The sequence below is a fragment of the Bos taurus genome, chromosome 14 (genome assembly GCF_002263795.3).
Source record: "Bos taurus isolate L1 Dominette 01449 registration number 42190680 breed Hereford chromosome 14, ARS-UCD2.0, whole genome shotgun sequence".
Lineage (NCBI taxonomy): Eukaryota > Metazoa > Chordata > Mammalia > Artiodactyla > Bovidae > Bos > Bos taurus.
The window spans coordinates 23518475-23541164 of NC_037341.1; the positions used below are offsets into that span (position 1 = coordinate 23518475).

The 22690-nt window shown below is 43.0% G+C and overlaps 1 long non-coding RNA gene across 1 annotated transcript in view; it reads left to right on the plus strand.

The window, feature by feature from the left end:
* The window catches only part of LOC132342194 (uncharacterized), an 88880-nt gene extending 70784 nt beyond the window's left edge, over positions 1–18096 (plus strand). The window contains exon 4 of the long non-coding RNA XR_009490476.1: positions 18035–18096. This is a non-coding gene — a long non-coding RNA (uncharacterized lncRNA). The remainder of the gene's footprint in view (positions 1–18034) is intronic.
* The last annotated feature ends 4594 nt before the right edge of the window (positions 18097–22690 follow it).

Sequence of the window (22690 nt, forward strand, 5' to 3'; positions counted from 1 at the left end):
TCCCTTACTGGACATACCTCCTTAAAATTCACCTGGTGAGAACCTCTGTCAGCCATCCAGGAGGACACTGAATTATCTGGACACTCCTTAACCTACAACTGTTCCCGACCGAACTACTACCAGACCTCTGGACCAGCACCCCGACAGGAACCTCCTTCAAAACCTGACTACACTGGTATCTCAACTGTGGCTCCAGGGAACCTTCTACAACCTGACTGCAGACGAAATTGATTTCTTTACTCTCATTCTCTACATCATTCTACATCCTAATGAACACTGTTCCTCCTCAGATTCAAACCACCACCAACTTGGGGCCTTTTGCCCCTCACTCTGACTGGCCTCTCCCTGTCTCTCTAACTATAACAGCACTCTTAATCGTAATCCTTGCTATAGGCCTAGTAACTGTCTCCCCTCAGGACTGGCCACCTATCCTTCGTCTTTCCATGGGTATCGCCTGCGTTGCTGGATGTGTTCTACTCCTAGGGTGCTATTTCCTCTGCACTGCCTAAATAACAGCCCCATGACTCCTCTGTTCCTCATCCTTGCTGCACTCCCCAGCCTTCTGGCTACTCCCTGCCCCTGCTCAGACATTTATTCCTGTGTACATTCCTCATGTTATAATACAGCTCCAAAACCATGCACCATGAACCTCAGGGGCGGGAAGTCCAAATCCCTACTCACTGTTAGAGTACAAAAGAGAGGGAGTTTCATGAGTACCTGCCATAAGCCAAATGGAAGAAACATATGTTTCTATCCCATTACCTACTGGGGGTACTCAGATGGGGGCAGGGTACTAGATCAAAATCGGGAAAAGAAACAAGAACAAGTCATAAAGAACATAATTTCCCAGTTACAGGCGACCCCTGAGCCTTATAAACGCCTAGACCTCCTTTCCCAATTATGGCCTCTCCTAAAATCTCCCTCTGGCAACCAACACCTTACCCGCCTTCTCAACTCTTCCTTCCAATTCTTCCAGTGCACACAACACACATCCCAATGTTGGATATGCATGTCACTGTCTCCCTCACCGCACATAGCAATTCCTTTACCTTCAATCTGGCTGTCACAGGGCAACTATACCTCCCCTTCCCAACAAAAAACTGCACAACTCATTGGGCCAGTCTCTGACAATGTCCTACTCTCAGCCTCTTCAAACCTAACCTGTATCAACTACTCTAGTCCCAACTACACTGGTCTTACAAACTCTGCTCCCTCCTTCTTTTCCACTTGTGTCCACAGCACAAATAATTGCACCAATCTGGAAATCTTCATTCTCTGCGGGACCTATGCATATTCATGTCTCCCCTTGGACCCCCCTGGAACTTGCATCTTGGTCTTCCTGACCCCAGGCCTAACATTCCTCAAAGAAGAGGTAGAACAAATAGTCTACCCCCAAGGGGAACTTTCCCACAGGAAAAGAAGCGCTGTCATAGCCCCCCTGCTGATTGGGACTGGCTTAGCAGTAGCCCTAGGCACCGGGATTGGAGGCATCTCGACCTCTGTCCATTTCTACTACAAGCTGTCCCAAGAACCTAATGAAGACATGGAGCAAGTAGTGGAGTCCTTCGTTTCAATCCAAAGACAAATTAACTCATTAGCTTCTGTGGCCCTACAAAATACGCGAGCCCTGGACCTTCTCACCGCAGAAAAGGGAGGGACCTGCCTTTTCCTAGGAGAGGACTGCTGCTATTTTGTTAATGAAATGGGCACAGTCCAGGGCAGAGTCAAAGAACTTAGAGACAGAATTGAATGCCGCAGAAAAGAGTTACAAAACCTTTACAGTCCCCAAAACCTGTTCCAACAGGCCCTCCCTTGGTTGCTCCCTTTCCTGGGACCATTGGTACTTATCATTCTGTTCCTCTTATTTGGACACTGTCTCTTCAATCTCTTTCAAAGGTTTCTCCAAGAACGGATTCAGGCCATCTCTCGAGATTATGTCAAGACCATTCTTCTTCTCGAGAGCCTCATCCCAAGCTCAGAAAAAGGAGACCCTGGGCCCTAGGATTATCCTCCATTCCAAACCCAAAACCGTCGCCCCATCCAGCAGGAAATAGCCAGAGAGATATGGCACTCTTTTCCCCATTTTTTATGATTTCAGTGTCTGGAGTGAAGGAGTCTTTTGGGCCTAGGAAAGAAAACAACAGTCTCAAAGGCCCTTGCTGAATCATCTAACTTCGGAGAAAACAAAACAGAACTTTAGGTTCCACCTTGATGCTCCAGGCCGGTTGCATCTATCTGAGACTTATCACCCCCTGTCCAGAAACCTTCTACCCCCTACACCTGTCCAGAAGACTTATCACCCCCTGCCCAACTACAAATGCCATCTCAACTAAAGAATACACAAAACATCCCACCTGATTAACATTTCCCTTATCGCTTCCACAAACCTCCCTATAAGTATGGAGCCTCCCTGATCCCTCTCCGAGCTCAGCCTGGTCGTTAGGCCGACTGTCGCCCCTCCTTGCCTGAATAAAGGTAACCTCCATCTGTTGAGGTCGTCTTTCCTTTTTCTGCCTCGGCCAGAACTATACCTTACATGGTGGGCACACCTCTCTCAGTCACTATTTTTTCCTTTTTTTTTTTCATAAGAGTATACTTGCTTTATGCCAGCACTGTTTTATTCAGTGCCCCTGACCCCGCTGCAGGCCACTGTCGCCCCACACCTCCACCAACAACTCCTAGACACTCACAGGCAAGTCTGGCTCAGTCTCTTCCTGTGGGGTCACTGTTCCTTTCTCCTGGGTCCTGGTGTGCACAAGGATTTGTTTGTGCCCTCCAAGAAGACAACAGTGCTGGTATAAGTCCTTCTGAAGGATGTCTCCAAAGATGGAGAAGCTCTATGCAGTCAGCAAAAGCAAGACCAGAAGCTGACTGTGGCTCAGATCATGAACTCCTTATTGCAAAATTCAGGCTTAAATTGAAGAAAGTAGGGAAAAATCACTAGACCATTCAAGTATGACTTAAATCAAATCCCTTATGATTTTACAGTGGAAGTGACAAATAGATTCAAGGGATTAGATCTGATCGACAGAGTGCCTGAAGAATTATGGATGGAGGTTCGTGACATTGTACAGAAGGCCATGATCAAAACCATCTCCAATGAAAAGAAAAACAAAATGGTTGTCTGAGGAGGCCTTACAAATAGCTGAGAAAAGAAGAGAAGCAAAAGGCAAAGGAGAAAAGGAAAGATATACCCATTTGAATGCAGAGTTCAAAGAATAGCAAGGAAAGATAAGAAAACCTTCGTCCGTGATTAGTGCAAACAAATATAGGAAAACAATAGAGTGGGAAAGACTAGCGATCTCTTCAAGAAAATTAGAGATTCCCAAGGGAACATTTCATGCAAAGATGAGCACAATAAAGGACAGAAATGCTATGGACCTAACAGAAGCAGAAGATATTAAGAAGAGGTGCCTAGAATACACAGAAGAACTATACAAAAAAGATCTTAATGATCCAGATAACCATGATGCTGTGATCACTCACCTAGAGCCAGACATCCTGGAATGTAAAGTCAAGAGGGCCTTAAGAAGCATCACTACAAACAGATAGTGGAAGTGATGGAATTCCAGTCAAGCCATTTCAAATCCTAAAATATGATGCTGTTAAAGTGTTGCACTCAATATGCTAGCAAATTTGGAAAACTAAGCAGTGGCCACAGGACTGGAAAAGGTCTGTTTTCATCCCAATTCTAAAGAAAGGCAATGCCTAAGAATGTTCAAACTACCACACAATTGAGCTCATTTCACACGCTAGCAAAGTAATGCTCAAAATTCTCCAAATAAAGCTTCAACATTGTGTGAGTCGAGGACTTCCAGATGTTCAAGCTGGATTTAGAAAAGGCAGAGGAACCAGAGATCAAATTGCCAAAATCTGTTGGATCATAGAAAAAGCAAGAGAATTCCAGAAAAACATATACCGCTTTATTGACTATACCAAAGCCTTTGACTGTGTGGATCACAACAAACTGGAAAATTCTTCATGAGATGGGAATACCAGACCACCTTACCTGCCTCCTGAGAAATCTGTATGAAGGTCAAGAAGCAATAGTTAGAACCAGACATGAAACAACAGACTAGTTCCAAATTGGGAAAGTGTATTGCAAGGCTGTATATTGTCACCCTGCTTATTTAAATTCTATGCAAAATACATCATGTGAAATGCGGGGCTGGATGAAACACAAGTTGTAATCAAGATTAGTGGGAGAAATATCAATAACCTCAGATATGCAGATGACACCACCCTTATGGCAGAAAGTGAAGAAGAACCAAAGAGCCTCTTGATGAAAGTGAAAGAGGAGAGTGAAAAAGCTGGCTTAAAACTCAACAAAGAATGAAGATTATGGCATCTGGTCCCATCACCTCATGGCAAATAGATGGGAAAACAATGGAAACAGTGACAGATTTTATTTTGGGGGGCTCCCAAATCACTGCAGATGGTGATTGCAGCCATGAAATTAAAAGACGCTTGCTCCTTGGAAAAAAAGTTATGACCAACCCAGACAGCATATGAAAAAGCAGAGATATTACTTTGCCAACAAAGGTCCATCTAGTCAAAGCTATGGTTTCCCCAGTAGTCCTGTATGGATGTGAGAGTTGAATCATAAAGATAGCTGAGCGCTGAAGAATTGATGCTTTTAAACTATGGTGTTAGAGAAGACTCTTGAAAGTCCCTTGGACTTCAAGGAGATCAAACCAGTCAATCCTAAAGGAAATCCTGAATGAATGATTGAATATTCCTGAATATTCAGTTGAAATCCTGAATATTGATTGAAACCCTAAATATTCACTGGAAAGACTGATGCTGAACCTGAAGCTCCAATATTTTGGCCACCTGATGTGAAGAACAACTCATTTGAAAAGACCCTGATGCTAGGGAAGATTGAGGGCGGGAGGAGAAGGGAGCAACAGAGGATGAGATGGTTGGATGGCATCACCAACTCAACGGACATGAGTTTGAGCAAGCTCTAGGAGTTGGTGATGGACAGGGAAGCCTTGTGTGCTGTATTTGGTCCACAGGGTCTCAAAGAGTCGGACATGACTGAGTGACTGAACGGAACTTACCGCAAATATAAAATGTTAGGCTGTACTATGAAAAAAAGTAAGCCCTACAGCTTAGTCACAAAAATAGAGTCAAGACCTGTCTATCACTCTTGCAAAGACCTAGGTGGGTCAGGCAACTCAGCAGGCCAGGCTGATTCTTTGCAATGGTATCACCATCAATAAAGTCATGCACAGTTGACCTTGCACTAGAATTAGTCCCCTGGCCTTGCCCCGCTGTGGAACAGCTGGGATGTCTCGTTTTCCTGTGTGAGGCCTGTATTCTCTTAGTGATATCTTCTAACAGATTTTATATTATAGTATAAATTTCTCTACATTAACTTTATATCCTTTTTTCTTAATGACTTTCCTGTCACTTTTCGGTTGACATCCGTGTGTTTCTTTTTCTTTTTTTTAATATTTATTTGGCTATGTGAGGTCTTGATTTTGACACACAGGATCTTCATGGAGGCACATGAGCTTCTCTCTTAGTTAACCCAATGAATGTGGGATATTAGTTCCCCGACCAGGGATCAGACCCGTGTCCCTTGCATTGCAAGGTGAATTCCCAACCACTGGACCACCAGGAAAGTCCCTTGCATTTCTATCATCTGTAGATAGGCATAGTTTCATCTCTTTCTTATCAGTCCTCACACTTGAGATTTCTCTTGTCAAATGCACTGACTGCTGCCGCCAGGACAATGGTAAATGGTGGTGGCACTAGTGGGCATTCTTGTCTTGTTCTTGCTGTCTGTGCCTTCCTATTCCACTGGGTAATTTGCCAACATCCCTCACCTGTGCAAGCTTGTCTCTGATCTAAATTAGGGGTCCTACGACCTCCTGGGGGTCCATTGCCTAAGATTCCATACTCCCAACGCAGGGGGCTCAGGTTCAATCTCTGTTCAGGAACTAGATCCCACATGTCACAACTAAAAAATAAATAAAATAAATCTGAGATTTGAAATAAATAAGTAAGGGGTGCCTGGTAGCCATTCCCCCAACCCACACGCGTGACATGTATCACTATCCAGTAGCTACTGAACCCTGGTATGGCCTAGATCTTTTCAATGCTTACTAGTTTTTTTTTTTTTTTTTAATGTGGACCATTTTTTTTTTTTAAAGTCTTTATTGAGTTTGTTACCATATGCTTTGGTTTTTTGATGAGAGGCTTTTGTGGGATCATATTATAGTTCCTTGACCAAGGATCAAATCCACAGCCCCTGCACTGGAAGGTGAGGTCCCAACCCTCATTAGATATTAATCACACTTGACGCCTGGGCTGACATCTATGTGCCATCCCACACTTACACGCAAGCTGTGGCTTCAAAATTGCACTTAAAGGGTCATCTTTATAACCCAGAAGACACACTGAAGTACAGTTTTGATAATGACACAAATACTGAACTTATTTAAAAAATACCAATTCTTGGTGCTGTTTGGGTGATGTTTCCTGTAATAAGCATAATCTACTTCCAGAAGTTAGGATGGACCTCTATGACTGAAAATACTTAAGACTTAGTTACATGAGACCCAGGCCAGATTCTCTCACCAGCACCCACCCTGCCAGCCCCCCAATCCACATCCCAGGATGGATAGGTCCTCTGTTCAATCACAACTCAGGTTCCATCTCCCTCATTCAGCCCATGGGTGATGCCTCTTTTTCTGAATTGTTGTCTGAGCCCATCATTTCCCCCTTTGTATTGATAATTAACTCTAAATATAAGTGGTCAACATCCTCCCAACTAATTTGTAAGTCATTCATTTATTCAACAAGTATTTTCAAACACCTGTTTGTTTGAGACCTGTGTGTAGGCTCTCAGACACAATTATATCAAAGCACCAAGCATTGTATTTTCTTGGCAGTTGAGTGGAAGTCAAATAGAAAACAACATGAATTGAGCAAAAATAATTAAATGCAACAGAGGAAAGAAGCATGATATTCAGAAACTCTAAAACAGATCTTCCCTGGTAATATTTATATACTTTGCTATTCTGTAGCATCTTTCACATGATAGTATTAATAGCTGTTTATAAATTGATTAATGAGTGAATCAGAGTTTGTATCATCCACAAAGCATGGAAAACCTAATTCTGGTTGATAAATAGAGAAAAAAAGATGATAGATTTGAAGATAAACACTTTGAGAATTTCTTATACTTGAAAGTTTAGTATATGTGGGTGTGTGATTTGCTTTTTGCCTTCAGGAATTTACTGAAATATGTCCTGTGATTCTAACTGGAATTATAGGACAGAGATTGGCCTTTTGAAGATAATCTGATTTTTTGCCACAAATTTGAAAAATCAGGTTAAAGTTCAATAGTCAGATAAGAAAAGATAAGTCAGATAAAGTTCAATAGTCACACGAAGAAGAAAATAGAAGTCTTGGCAGAACACTCAGCATTTGAGGAAGCTGTGTATTTTCATGACTGCACAAGTCATTTCTGAAATTCTTACAACTAATAGGTCCAAAGTTAGTTATAACAAATGTATTTTGCTCAAGTTAAACTGATAGTGACAGCAGTTTCAACAACTCATTTTCAAGAAGCATTTTTTAGCTGACAATAGAAATATACATCTGACCCACTTTAAACAATTTACAAAGGAATCCTCCCTTACCAGAATACTAGGTTTTGCATTTACACAGAATCCTATTTTATGCAGAATACGAGGAGGAGCGAGTGGAACTAAAATGAAGACGTTAGTGTAAGAATGTTCAAAATGAGTCTGACTGCTGCCATCCATCCCTAATGGGCCATAAGAAACCTGGAGCTTTAGGGCATTCGAGAGCTGTTTCATTAAAATAATCTACTAAAATGACCACATATGTGTTTTTATTCAGAAAATAGGATCTTTTTCCTGGAGTTGAGTATTCCTCCCCCTTGTTTATTTTGATGCCTTCTAAGAACCTGAGAATTGACTCAGAGTGGGTTTCTGAGTCACTCAGTCATGTCTGACTCTTTGCAGCCCCATGGACTAAAGCCTACCAGGCTTCTCTGCCCATGGAATTTCCCAGGCAAGAATACTGGAGTGGGTTGCCATTTCCTTCTTTCAGGAATCTTTTCCATCCAAGGATTGAACCCTTGTCTCCTACCTTGGCAGGTGGATTCTTTACTGCTGAGCCACCAGAAGATTCTGAGTGTTGGACGAATTTCAAATCTCCTCTAACCCCACAGTCATCTCACAGTCACGTTTTTCCCAGGTTCCTGATTAGCACAGTTATGGAGATGGCGAACCATAGAGTCATACAGATTGCTTTGTTCTTACTGCAGTGCCAGCCCTGTCATGAGAGCTGCTTCTGTGTTGTCTTTTCTGCAGTCTCTGGATTTCTTCCTTCCTCCCCTTCCCACCCGCCCCCGACCTCCTCCAGTCTTTCCTTTCCCCGCTTCTTCCTTCTTCTTCTTTTTTTTTTAAACATATTACTTCATTTTTTTTGGTCACATTTATTTTTGTATATCAGGGCTTTCTATTTTCACACCTTTGCAGCCTGGGTACCAGCAACTGCATGGTTAAAGTCCCAGCAGGAAATGCTCAAAATTAGGATACTTCAAGGGGAGTTGAATAAAAAGCCTGTTTACAGAGATATGGGCAGGGTTTGAGAAAACCATGTGGCAGAGTGCAGAGTTCAGTGGTTGCAAGCAGCAGGCAGCACTTTGTACCCTGAGATCTGAAGGAGCAAGGGAGGGAGGTTACCAGGGTAGGAGGCAGAGACCCTGGGAGAGGGCTGAGTTTTGCCATCTGAGACCTTTAGCCTGAGGAAAGGAGGAAGCTGGAGGTGTGAATCATCCACCTCTTACTCTCAACACCAGGTGCTTCTGCTGGTGAAGCCCAGCAGGAAGCCAGGGAGCAATGCCTCCCAGGGAAGGAAGGAATCCATTCAGCTGGCCTCCAGAGTGGAGAAGGTGGAGGGGAAGGGGAAATAGCTAGCATGGAGGATGTTTATCAGACAGTTGTTGCAGGGAGAAGTCAATTCTGACTCTGCTGGAACTGTTCCTTTGACTTGCTTTCCGTTGGTTTTGTTATTATAATTACATATAGTGGCCTGCTTCAGAGAACTCTGCCTGACTGTTGAACTAAAGTGCCATTGTTCAGAACCCTGTCCACCTGTATATGGCAGGAAAGAAGAAATTAACACATCCCCCTGCCTGAGGCTTGCCATTCTAGGAGAGACTTGCAAGATTAAATGGCCTTTTTACTTTGTTTCCTCACCAACCGCCCCCCTCCACCCTGCACCGCGTCTCTGATCAATAAAAGAATCAGGCAACCAGACCCCAGAAGATGGCTGTTTTGAGATGTTAGTCTTCCATCTTCTTGATGTGCAGGCTCCCTGAATACAGTCGTATTCTTTGCCTCAATGCCTCATCTCTCGTTCAGTGACTTAGTAACACAGTCAGGCACATACCCGCAGCAAAACCTGGCAGTTTGAAGAGATGCAAGTTGTGGCCATCAGATTGGGCAAAGCTTGATGTTTCAACAGAATGGCTTCTGAACTCTGACACACTGTGCTCTGCCTTGGTTCCAGCTTCTGAATCTGCCTTTGCCCTACCATCCCCATATCTGTTGAGCAAGCATAGTTTTAATTTTGCACCCTTGTGCTATTGCTTTGAATTCCCCTCCAAGTAGGCACAACTTAGAAGAGTACCTAATAAGCATTTGTTAGAGAAATGAGTGGGCATAATCAGCTTAGTCTTGTCTTGACTAATTCTCTGCTCAGCCTGTAACTATGATCAGCACTCTTGGTTCTTGTAACTCAGTTTCTTCCTTCGTTGCTGATGGTCCTTGCTGCTTTCTTTGGGTTCTATGTTTTTATTCTGTCCCTATCTTGATTGGGTGGCAAGCGATCACTCTGGGCAGGATGCACTTGACAAGACCAAAGTCCTAGAAACATTGGCTTTTCTCCCTCCCCCTTTTTTTCTATTCTTTTAAGATTTTTTGCCTACTTCCCCAGATTCCCACTTTTGGAAGCCCATTTTCAGTGTAGCAATTATGTTAGTATCTTTGTATGGAAGATGCTGCTGCGGCTGATATTGAACTTTTTCCTATACATCTTGAGGCCTTTTTTTCATACATACTTTCTTGTTCCAGACAGAATCTCCTTTCTGAACTTTTAAAGTGGGACAAATATCGAAATATGTCTTAAGAAAGAAGGAGGCAGATATGGATTTTAACATGGAATCCTCACATTTTCTGATACAGGATTTAGTTTGTTCATGGTAAGGAATTGAGGAAAAGTCTAGAGTTGACTTGGTGGTGGGGAGGTCATGGGCTGAGCCACACTTCTGCTCTTCTTTCAGCTCTTCCTGGTAGCCCACCAGGCTCCTCTGTCCACAGGATACTCCAGGCAAGGATACTGCAGTGGGTTGCCATTTCTTCCTCCATACAGTAAGTATGCTGGCACTCTTATCTTTCTTCTGAATATGTCTTTTTTCCTCTGCCTGCCTTTCATTTGACCTCCATGTATTTTGGTGTTTTTCTTCATTTTTATTGTGATTGGCATTTGTTGCATTCAGTGACACTATGGGTTTATAGTTTTCACCTGAGCAGGACCATTTTTGGCCAATGTATCTTCAAATATTTTATTATGACTGCCCCCCATCCCTGCCACCCATCTTCCTTTGGAAACTCCAAACAAACATACATCTGTCTCCTTGAAGTTGTCCCACAGTTCACTGGGGTTTTTTCGGGATTTTATCTCTGTTAGGCACTGAACCTATATTATCTTGCTTTCTCTCATAACAGGCATTCAAGTTAGGCAATATTATCACCCCTTTTATAGCACTTAATGGTAGGTAACTTGTCAAGATGACGCAGATTTAGTCATTGGAATATGATCACTCTAACCTAGGTGGTCCACTTCCAAGGCTTGTGATTTCTTTTATTCATAGCAAAATAGAACACAGACCACATCTAGTATAGATGTGGAAATCAGCTGCTCCCTACTTCTCTTCTTTGCCTTGGATATGTTTCTCTTCCAACATACCTTGGAAGGGAAGTGTGACCATAATGCATAAGCATGCTTTCCAAGCCTCTGTCCTATTCTTCCTGAAACATTCATGGTGTCTTGGCTTCTCTGGTGGCTCAGATGGTAAAGAATCCACCTACAATGCAGGAGAACAGGGTTTGAATCCTGGGTTGGTTCCATGGGTGGGAAAGATATTTCAGGGAAGGGAATGGCAACTCACTCCAGTATTCTTGCCTGGAGAAATCCATGGACAGAGGAGCCTGGTAGGCTACAGTCCATGGGGTCACAGAGTTGGCCACGACTGAGCAACTAACACTTTCATTTTCAATACTAACAGCATCATATACAGACTCCAAACCTTCCCTGGTACCACTCTCAGTCCTCATCCCAGATCAGACATGACTGAGCAGCAGCAACAGCATCTTTCTTGTAATAACATGTGTCCTGAGCACTGTGAAGTGATATCTTTAAAACTCCTTAAATATGTTCAGTTTATTGTTATCAATTATATGCCAAAAAAGCTTTCACTATTTTTATTAATATTTCTGTTAGTCAAAATGTCTCAGCTTCATACTCTTAATATTAATTTAATTAAATATAGGCTGTTGGTTTGAATTTCTTCAATCCTTCCCCAACACTGCTGGTAGTTTTTAAAAGTTATTTTCTGATGTCTCCTAGCATACATTATGTCCTATATAGAACCTTCAATCTGCCTGTTATTCCTTTGTAGATAATTTTCCTTTTCCTGTGGTAGTTTTTTAAGATTTCTTTTTACTGATGGTGTTGTACGTTTCACCATGGTGTAGTTAGATATGGATTTACTTTTATGTAACCTTGTTGGCACCACCTTCATGCTTTCTATTTTTGGATTAAAATCTTTCTTCAATCCCATGAAATCTGCAGCCACTGTATTTTTAAATAACATCTTTATTGAGATATAATTGACAAGCCCTAAAATTCATTTTTTACGTGTATAGTTCAGTCATTTTCTGTATGTCACTAAGTTGTGCAACCACCTTACTATTCAATTCTGGGACACTTTCATCAACTGGAAAATGAACCTCAGACCTTAGCAAACTCATCTATTCTGGATATTTAATACAAATGGAATTATACAATATGGGACTGCCGGGAGCCAGCACAGGAGATCCCACCCATGACAAGGTCATGCGGAAAAGACCTGACAGGCAAGGCGGATCAGGACTCGAGGGACTCCCTGGACCTGCTCGAGCATCGACCCCGAAACCAAAGTCTGTCTGTCTACTGTTTACTATATTTTGCCTTTCACCAACTCTTCTGACATTAACAGGGGGCTATCCCCGACCACCTTCCTCTGAAGAAAATCAACTTAGGGCTCTAATTAATAAGTCTCCTGGGCTTGAAAGGAGTATTTCAGTTCTAACCCCTCTGTTAGCATTTTAGCTTGCTTGGCAGGTTTATCCATCCTCTTGGAACTAACACACATGATTGTTCACAACATCCCAAGTATAACCTCTGAGCAATAAAAAAGCTTTATTAGAATAATATTGCATTGTTGAGCCAATGTTTGCTACCAAGTTTCCTTATCCCTTACCCAGTGTGCCCCTGGGGGTGCATTAGCTAGTATAGTTGGTGTGCAAGAAAAACAAGCAGTAGCCTTGACATTAGCAACATAAAACCCTTGAGTTAATAAGTTCTTTCTTTGTTGTAAGCCACTGCACCTTTGCTCCATAAGAATGTAACTTTATTTAACACTTTCTGAGGGAGACACAGATTGAAAAAATAAAGAAGAAACACTTTAAGGGAAAACAAGTTTTCTGGCTGACCAACCTTTATCAGAAAAAGGTCATAAAATGTCAATAGGCCTCAGGGCCAGAAGAAGATAATGTGCATAACACAAAGACCCTTGTAAATGGAAAGGTATGCAAAAAAACATCCTGGTCCCGATGAAGGTCAAACTGATGTAATGTTGAGCTGACTCTGCATGACTCTGTATCTTTCACTTCTGGAAATGTGTAATTCAGGGTATAAAAGCTCCTTTTGAAAATAAAGCTGCAGACCCGGCTTCATCAGAGCTTGGTCTCCCCATGTCATTCTTTCTTTCTTTCCTATTCTTTCTTTCTCTCTCTCTTCTTCTTTCAGGATGACTCCTTGGGAAACAGGGGCTCTCTGAGTTCACTTTTTTGCCTGGGCTTCTAAGACCCGATCTGGAAGGCGCCCTGCATCTTCACAGGGGAGAGGGCGTCCTGCGTCCTCACCCCACCGAGAAGGCACCTGCGGCCTCCGTGAACAGAGCAAGTTCTGTGTCAGGAGCTTTATTGGCTTTCTGTGTAAACCAAGGAAGATCAAGCCTCTTTCTCTCCCCTTTTACTTTACTTATCGCCGACGCCGTCATCCTGAGGGATTCCCTGGATCCTGCAGGGGCTGGACCCCGGTATGGGACCTTTTGTGTTCTGCTTCTGTCACATCACCTAATGTTTTCAAGCTTCATCATGTTGTAGCATGCATCTGTGTGTCATTCATTTTTAAGGCTGAATAATATTCCATTGTATAGAGACCACATTTTATTTAATCTATTCATCAGCTGATGGTATTTGGGTTGTTTTCATTTTTTTTGATATTATGGATAATGTTGGTATAAACATTTGTGTTCCTGTTTTTTGTGCAGTCATATGTTTTCAGTTCTCTTGTGCATGTACCTATGAAATGAAATGTTGGATCATCAATATGCCAGCAAATTTGGAATACTCAGCAGTGGCCACAGGACTGGAAAAGGTTAATTTTCATTTTAATCCCAAAGAAAGGCAATGCCAAAGAATGCTCAAACTACCGCACAATTGCACTCATCTCACATGTTAGTAAAGTAATGCTTAAAATTCTCCAAGTCAGGCTTCAACAGTACATGAACCATGAACTTCCAGATGTTTGAGCTGGTTTTAGAAAAGGCAGAGGAACCAGAGATCAAATTGCCAACATCCTCTGGATCATCAAAAAAGCAAAAGAGTTCCAGGAAAAACATCTGTTTCTGCTTTATTGACTATGCCAAAGCCTTTGACTGTGTGGATCACAATAAACTGTGGAAAATTCTTCAAGAGATGGGAATACCAGACCACTTGACCTGCCTCTTGAGAAAAACCTGTATGCAGGTCAGGAAGTAACAGTTAGAACTGGACATGGAACAACAGACTGGTTCCAAATAGGAAAAGGAGTACGTCCAGGCTGTATATTATCACCTTGCTTATTTAATTTATACGCAGAGTACATCATGAGAAATGCTGGGCTGGATGAAGCACAAGCTGGAATCAAGATTGCTGGGAGAAATATCAATAACCTCAGATATGCAGATGACACCACCCTTATGGCAGAAAGTGAAGAATAACTAAAGAGCCTCTTGATGAAAGTGAAAGAGGAGAGTGAAAAAGTAGGCTTAAAGCTCAGCATTCAGAAAACTAAGGTCATGGCATCCGGTCCTGAAGGAGGAAACAGACAGAACAGGCTCTGTCTTGAAAGCAGGACTCCATCTTGGGCTGGACTATGGACTTTAATCTATATGCCCAGTATCTATGGAAATGACATACCAACTGGAAAACCAGACCCCGGATGGAAGAGCCCCAAGGCTCATACCTAGACTCCCAAAAGAATACCCTAATTATCTGTGTAACCGAATAGAATCATAAATTCTATTATGCTTATTGGGGTATGACCACAGGCCTATTGATAATTGTCCTAGGCCTAAGACATATGAATCATGAGTTATCTTTGACTGTATCTTTCTTTTCCTTTGTTCAGACTAGTTTCAGGGAATTTGGAGAGGTGGGTTTGGGCACGTACACTTAGGGTATATAAGGTTTTCACAAAAACTGGTCGGGGTCCTTGGCTAAGAGGAGACTCTGCCTTGGGCCCACCAGTGTAAAAAACTGCACTCCACCATCTGCATTGTCCTTCTGAGTGAGTTTGTTTTCCAGAACATGTGGCTACAACAATCCCATTACTTCATGGCAAATAGATGGGGAAACAGTGGAAACAGTGGCTGACTTTATTTTTGGGGCTTCAAAATCACTGCAGATGGTGACTGCAGCCATGAAATTAAAAGACACTTACTCCTTGGAAGGAAAGTTATGACCTTGGAAGGAAAGTTATGCTAGACATCATATTGAAAAGCAGAGACATTACTTTGTCAACAAAGGTCCGTCTAGTCAAGGCTATGGTTTTTCCAGTGGTCATGTATGGATGTGAGAGTTGGACTATAAAGAAAGCTGAGCACGGAAGAATTGATGCTTTTGGCCTGTGATGTTGGAGAAGACTCTTGAGAGTCCTTTGGACTGCAAGGAGATCCAACCAGTCCATCCTAAAGGATATCAGTCCTGGGTGTTCATTGGTAGGACTGATGTTGAAGCTGAAACTCCAATACTTTGGCCTCCTGATGTGAAAAAGTCCCTGATGCTGGGAAAGATTGAGGGCAGGAGGAGGAGGGGATGACATAGGATGAGATGGTTGGATGGCATCACTGACTCAGTGGACATGGGTTTGGGTGGACTCTGGGAGTTGGTGATGGACAGCGAGGCCTGGCATGCTGCAGTTCATGGGGTCACAAAGAGTCAGACATGACTGAGTGACTGAACTGAACTGAATTGATGGTAAAAAGTTTTACTTTTTGAGGAATTTCCCAACTGCTTTCCATCAATGTGTGAGGGTTCCAACTTTTCGTTATCCTTAAGAACACTTGTTATTGACCATCTTTTTTTTAAAAAAAATTATTATAGCCATTCCAGTAAGAATAAAAGACTACTATTTCTTCTCTGTCATTTTTTGCAGTATCATCTTTATTTTTAAATTGATTTTTATTGGAGTATAGTTACTTTACAATGTTGTGTTGGTTTCTACTGCATAGTAAAGTGAATCAGCTATATGCATTTATTTGATTCTTGTCAGTTAATTTCATTTTCAATTTTTAATAAAAAATTTCTGTGTTTTGTTGTGAATGAATTCCTTATTGTTAACTTTCTGTTACATAAAGCAATTTTTAATTGTATCTGGTCTAGTATCTATCCTGTTTAATTAGTTTTTTCCTAATAACAATATGCCTCATTTATTGCTAACATATTTTAATTTCAAAATTTCTTCCTCTTTTTTTATGGAAGACCTTCCTGTCTTTATCTCTTTGAAAATCTTGAAATGCTTGTAAAATTCCTTTTTAGGTGGTCTTAATATTTGCTTAATATTTGCTTGAGAGTGAAGTGATAGTAGTTGCATTTGTTGGCTTTCTTTTTCTTTTTTAAAAATATTTATTTTTAATTGGAGGATAATTGCTTACAATATTGTGTTGGTTTCTGCTATATACCAACATGAATCAGCTCTTGGTATTGCATCTTGGCTTTCTTCATGTTATTTTCTTTATATATTGTAGAATTTTGTAGTGCTACTCATGTCAAACCAAAGTATTTGTTTCACTCACTTTCCTTATTCTTACTTGTTTACCAGTTTTGGTTCAGAAAGAGAATTTACATTGGAGGTTTGAACCACTTCTCCACCATAAAGTCAATCTTATTTCAATAAATAGGTGGCTTTGCCCAGATACTGGTTCTTCCACTGCATCTACTTGCCCTTCCCACCTCAACTATCCAGCAGTCCTGGTCAGCAGTCTTGGCTTTTTTTTTCTTTTGGCCATCTTCAATAGATGGGCGAGACCTGCCCCTACTGAGGTCCTTGCAATGGACCCGGATCTCACACTCCCCTCCTAGCTCCAGTTATCATGAGATAAAGAGGAGGCTGCCTCCACCAGACTCCAGACTCAGAGCCTGGGAGCTCAGTTTGCAGCTCCCACTTCATGCAGTGTCTCTAATACGGTTCTAAGTTACATACAGGCTCATAATTTTCTGAGCATAATTATGTATTTAAATTAAAATGATTTACATATCTTTGCAATGAGTTTGGGCTTCCTGGGTGGCGCTACTGGTAAAAAACTCACCTGCCAACACAGGAGACTTAAGAGACATGGGTTTGATCCCTAGGTCGGGAAGATCTCCTACAGGAGAGCACAGCAACCCACTCCAGTATTCTTGCCTGGATAACTGTCTACTTGTTGAGACAAAAATCAACCACACAAATTAACAAATAGTTATAAAATGAAACAACATAGGGGTCGAACCCATGTCTCCTGCACTGCAGGTGGATTCAAGACAGAGCAGGCAGAAGTTTCAAACCTTGCCCTGGAGCAGTAGAGTGCTATATTAGACAGTTACTACTACATGCACACGTGTATACATGTTTTTTTGTATAGTATAGGACAGACAGTGCATGAATATAAGAGTTAACTGCAGCATTTGTTCCAATGTGAAAAATTAAATTTCTAGTAGAACTGTTAAAAGAGAGCAAAATGTACATGTTATGTAATATTATATAGTGAAGAAAGATTTACATGTTGATGTAGAAATACTGCCAAATATAGTAAGTGAAGAAAAGGTGGTGGAATACATAAAGAATTATTTTGTTAATACTAACAGTTAAAAAAAACACAACTGTGTATGTCCATGCATGTGTGTGTATATACTCATTAATGAAAAAAATGTTAACTTAGGGTAAACATAGGACTTTTAATAATAGTTAAAAGTTATGCAAGTTATAGGAGGTGAAAGAAAAATTTCACTTTTAATATTGTACAGTTCTGCATTTGCTTGAATTTTCTTACAAAGGACTAGTCACACTTAGAACTACCTGAAATTTCCCCTCTTCTTTTTTTGTGGTTGATTGTCTCACTCTACACATTAGAATATAAGTTTTGAGAAAGCAGAGAAGTAGATGACTTCTTACTTTCTATAGCTCCTGGGCCTAGAATACTGTATACGCTGTAGAATATGCTCCATAAATGCTTGATGAATGAATAACTTGAGAAATGAAAAGGAAAAAAAAAAATGTCTTGCTGGGTAAATTCTCTATTTCCCACCCAAATTCACCTAAGCTCCTGCCATCCGGCAATTCTTTAGCCAGAGTTGAATCTCTATCATCTTGATGCTGATTTTTTTCTTTTTCCTTTTTTTTTTTGGCTGTGTCCACACAGACATGTGGGATCCTATATCCTCAACCAAGTATCGAACCTGTGTCCCCTGCATGCAGTCCTAACTAGGGGACCACCGGGTAAGTCCTTTAATGCTGATTTCAAAGTGTGTATCTCTTCATGGCCTCTTCCCTAGTCTTAGCACTTTTTCTGTCCATAGAAGATCTAGCCTTTTACAAGAATGAGAAATTGAAAGGGGATTTGCAGAAGGTTGGCTCTTTTGGTTCCTGTCCTCAACCCCCCGTTCTGATTTCTTTTGTAGATCAGTCCCTCGACATGGGGAGACAGAGACCCTTGAATTGTCTGGGGTTCTCCAGGGAAGACAGCAGTGGAGTCTCCTGTCACCCAGCCTGGGTGCGAGGCAAGCACCAGTGATGATGGGAGAGGATGTCTCTGTAATCGGTCACCTCCACTGTATAATCATAAGAGATTTGATTTAGGCCATACCTGAATTGCCTAGTGGTTTTCTCTACTTTCTTCCATTTAAGTCTGAATCTTGCAATAAGGAGGTTCATAAGCTGCTCCACAGTCAGCCCCCGGTCTAGTTTTTGCTGACTATATAGAGTTTCTCCATGTTCAGCTGCAGAGAATAAAACCAATCTTATTTTGGTACTGACAGACTATTGGGTGATGTCCGTGTATAGAGCCCTCTCTTGTGTTGTTGGAAGAGGGTGTGCCTGTCCCTTCAGTGAAGGGGCTCCTTGAAACAGCTCTCCCATCAAAACCGCTGAGTCCCCTACAAAGTGGTCTGTCCTCCTCATCTGGCTGAGGACCTTCTACTAATGGCAGGGAGCCTGTGGGGAAACAGCAGAGACCGACAGGCACCCGGTGGGGAGGGCACTGCTGTAGCAGACACTCCACCTTGTGTTCCAAACGGGGAAGAACACATCGGGTACAGCTTGAGACACCAGGTGAACTGCCAGTGATGCCCTGGAGTCTGTCTACAGGCAGGGTTATGGGCATACAGTGGAGATTGAAACAGGGAGATAAAAACTGTCCCCTGAGGAGTCCTTTATGTTAAAAAAAATCTATTTATTTATTTGGCTGTTCCTGGTCTTAATTGTGACATGTGGGATCCAGTTCCCAGACCAGAGATCGAACTCAGGCCCCCTGCATTGGAAGCCACTGGACCACCAGGGAAGTCTCCTGAAGGCATTTTATAGTTTTAAAAAAATTCCTGCATTTATTTCGTGGTGTAAGGCCATTCACCACAGAGCAGAAAATAGTTAGGATGCTTCACTTGAAAAATAAATACATTTGAAAAGCAAAAGTGTAACTTAGAATACCCGAGTGGTCAATGGGCACATAAAATGATGTTCGATCTCATTAGTAATTAGGAAAATGTAAATTAAAACAAAATTTACAAAAAGATAATATGAAGAATTGGTGGGACATACACTGCAGTTGGAGAAGGAAATGGCAACCCACTCCAGTACTCTTGCCTGGAAAATCCCATGGACAGAGAAGCCTGTAGACTACAATCCATGGGATCACAAAGAGTCGGACACGACTGAGTGACTTCACTTTCACTTACACTGCTGTTGCTGCTAAGTCGCTTCAGTCGTGTCTGACTCCGTGCGACCCCATAGACGGCAGCCCACCAGGCTCCCCTGCCCCTGGGACTCTGCAGGCAAGAACACTGGAGTGGGTTGCCATTTCCTTCTCCAATGCATGAAAGCGAAAAGTGAAAGTGAAGTCGCTCAGTCTTTTCTTGACTCTTAGCGACCCCATGGACTGCAGCCCACCAGGCTCCTCCATCCATGGGATTTTCCAGGCAAGAGTACTGGAGTTAGGATTCCAAATTATACAAACTGTTTAAAAACTGGTGTGACAAGCTACCTTTGAACATATGCACATCCTAATATCTGGCAAATCTACTCTTGATTATATTCCCAAGAGAACTATCTCACTGTGATGAGCAACACGGTCACAGCAGTATTTGCAATAACCCCAAACTGGAACCAAAATGAGCCCCCATTAATAATACAATGGATCTGGTGGTATTTTCAGGCAATGGAATACCATATGGCAATAAAAATAATGTACCAACGATGGCTCTATGCAACAGGATGACTGAATTCCATAAATATAACTCTAGCCACATAAATGAAAGTTTAAAAATATGCAGATTAATCTGTGGTTATACAGGTCAGGAGAGTGTCTACCCTTGGGGAGCAGAGGTGTGCATGCTTGTTCAGTCATGTCTGATTCTTCCACCCCATAGACTGTAGCCCGCCAGGCTCCTCAGTCCATGGGATTCTCCAGGCAAGAATGCGGGAATGAGTTGTCGTGCCCTCCTCCAGGGGATCTTCCCCATCCAGGGACTGAACCTACGTCTTAGTCTCCTGCATTGGCAGGCAGTTTCTTTACCACTAGTGCCACCTGGGAAGCCCACATGGCATGGTATGTCTAAGCTATTGCATCGCTCCCTTTGCTGATGTGATGTTTGCAGTCTAAGTCCCTGAGAGGCCCAGGTGAGGGATACCTGGTTCCTGAGAGGATGAGGTGAGGCATACCTTGTCCCTGAGAGGACTAAGTGAGGCAGAGAGAGGTAGAGAAAAGCCCAAGACCCACTAGTAAGAGCTGAGGGGGTTTAGAAGGCAGTAGCTGATCCTGTCTGGGCTGCCTCTGTGCTGGCGAGGCTGAAGCATCTTATGTTAACCTGTTCCTACCACCTAATGAGGCTCAGACGAGGAGAGTGTGGCAGGAGAGCTTCCCATCACGCCACTAGCTGGGATTTCTACGCAGGCAGCCTGGTCGCAGAAGTCACAGTTTATCACCTCCTAGGAGGAACCCAGTGGTGTGCATGCTTAGTCACTCAGTTGTGTCCGACTCTCTGTGACCCCACGGACTGTATGTAGCCCACCAGGCTCCTCTGTCCATGGAATTCTCCAGGCAAGAATACTGGAGTGGGTTTCCATTCCCTTCTCCAGGGGATCTTCCCGACCCAGGGATCGAACCTGCCTCTCTTGTGTCTCCTGCGTTGGCAGGTGGATTCTTTACCATCTGGGCCACTTGGGAAACCCAGGAGGAACCCAGATCAGGACTCAGGCTTGGAGGTGGAACTGGGGAAGGGAAGGGAGGTGAAGGGGGAAAACAGGGCCAGGACAGGGATGGGGTGGAGCAGCAGCACCCTCTGCAGTACGTGGGGGTCATTCTCAGAGGCACAGAGTTTTCCCGGAGACTCTCAGTGAGCTGCGAGTTTGAGCTCATCTTACCCTGGACTCTAGCCCATCAACCCTAAGTCCTTGTCTGGGCTTGTCCTCACCCTAGGTTGAGGTTACGGGACCTAGAGCACCCGTGCTGAGCTCAAGCTGAGCACCATGGCCAAGACACAGTGATTTGTTTTAAAAGAGCATCCCAGGGGTCTCAGGCAAGCACCCCAGCACATTTAAATAGGAGTCTTGAAAATTCAAACTTTTAAGAGATAAAGCTGCAAGATTCTGATGATAGAAGCTCAGCCTGAAGGTAGGACAGAACAGGGGTATCTGGGGACATAGGAGCCCCTGGGGCACATGGGTCCCATTTTGTGTACAGTCGCCCTTGTTCACTGGTTAAGGTCAGCCTGGGTGGGTTTCTTGCTTTCTGTGATGTTCTGAGAGGAGCTGGTGGCCCCATGTTCACCTAAAGGGAAGGAGTCATCTCATCCCATGATCTTTCCCTTCTCTTCTCTTGCCTCAGTTCCTTCCCCGCTAAATGTTTGTGGCGTGCCCTCTGGGTCCTTAATTCACCAGCAGGTGTGAGGGGTGAGCAAATACGAGAGCTGGCTACACTATTACTGGGCCCTTGGCAGAGACACCAAATGGTGAAGCAGAGGCCAGGCATTGGTTTGTTAACCACTCTGAGTGTTTGAGCTCTGACTACACAGCTACCCCAAGCAGAAATAAAAGGGCTCCTCATAAAGAATGGTGGCTGGTTTGAAAAAAGTCTATCCATTTGATTACATTTTCTCAAACATCTTGGGTGAGATACCTATGTACACATATTGCTTTACTGTAACATAATAATTAGGTTATTATCAGGAAGGGAAGAGGCATGCTACTCTTATCCTTGGGTGTAGGCCGGATTTCTGTTTCTCAGATTTGGCAATCCTTACTTCCTGGGGAGAGAATTGAATGACTTCTTTATTCCTCAAAGGACTAGCCCCATGTCTCTCAAATCTGACCTACAGGTGGGTTTTATTTGGGCCACACGGGTTTAAATGGAATCAATGGCTGAAATGAAAAACTTGAGATGTTGTCGTGAAGATGGAGGTTTCAGATTTCTTTGGAAAAGTCTGGCAATACTGGCTGGCAGTTCCCAGGGAAGAAATTGACTCAGGCTGAATAGAGACCCAGGATCTCTGATGTGCTTCGGCCCCGTCATGTCTGACTGGTCCAGGCATGGATTTCCAGGGGCCTGCTGCTGTTTATCAGCTCCTTCCCAGTCTGCTTCACACACTTATATTATCTGCATCTCTAGCTCAGAAGGAGGTGGGTGCTGGCCTGGAAGAAGTTAGTTTGTCAAGGATGAGGGAGATAGATAGTGGGCAGGGGTGGGGGGATCGGTGAGTGGCAGGGACCTGTGACCCTTTGCACTGGCTGGGAGGATAGTGCATGGCTGTGGGAATGTCCCAGGAAGCCGGTGGGGCTGGATGCAGAGCGCGACGGCCCCACTGGA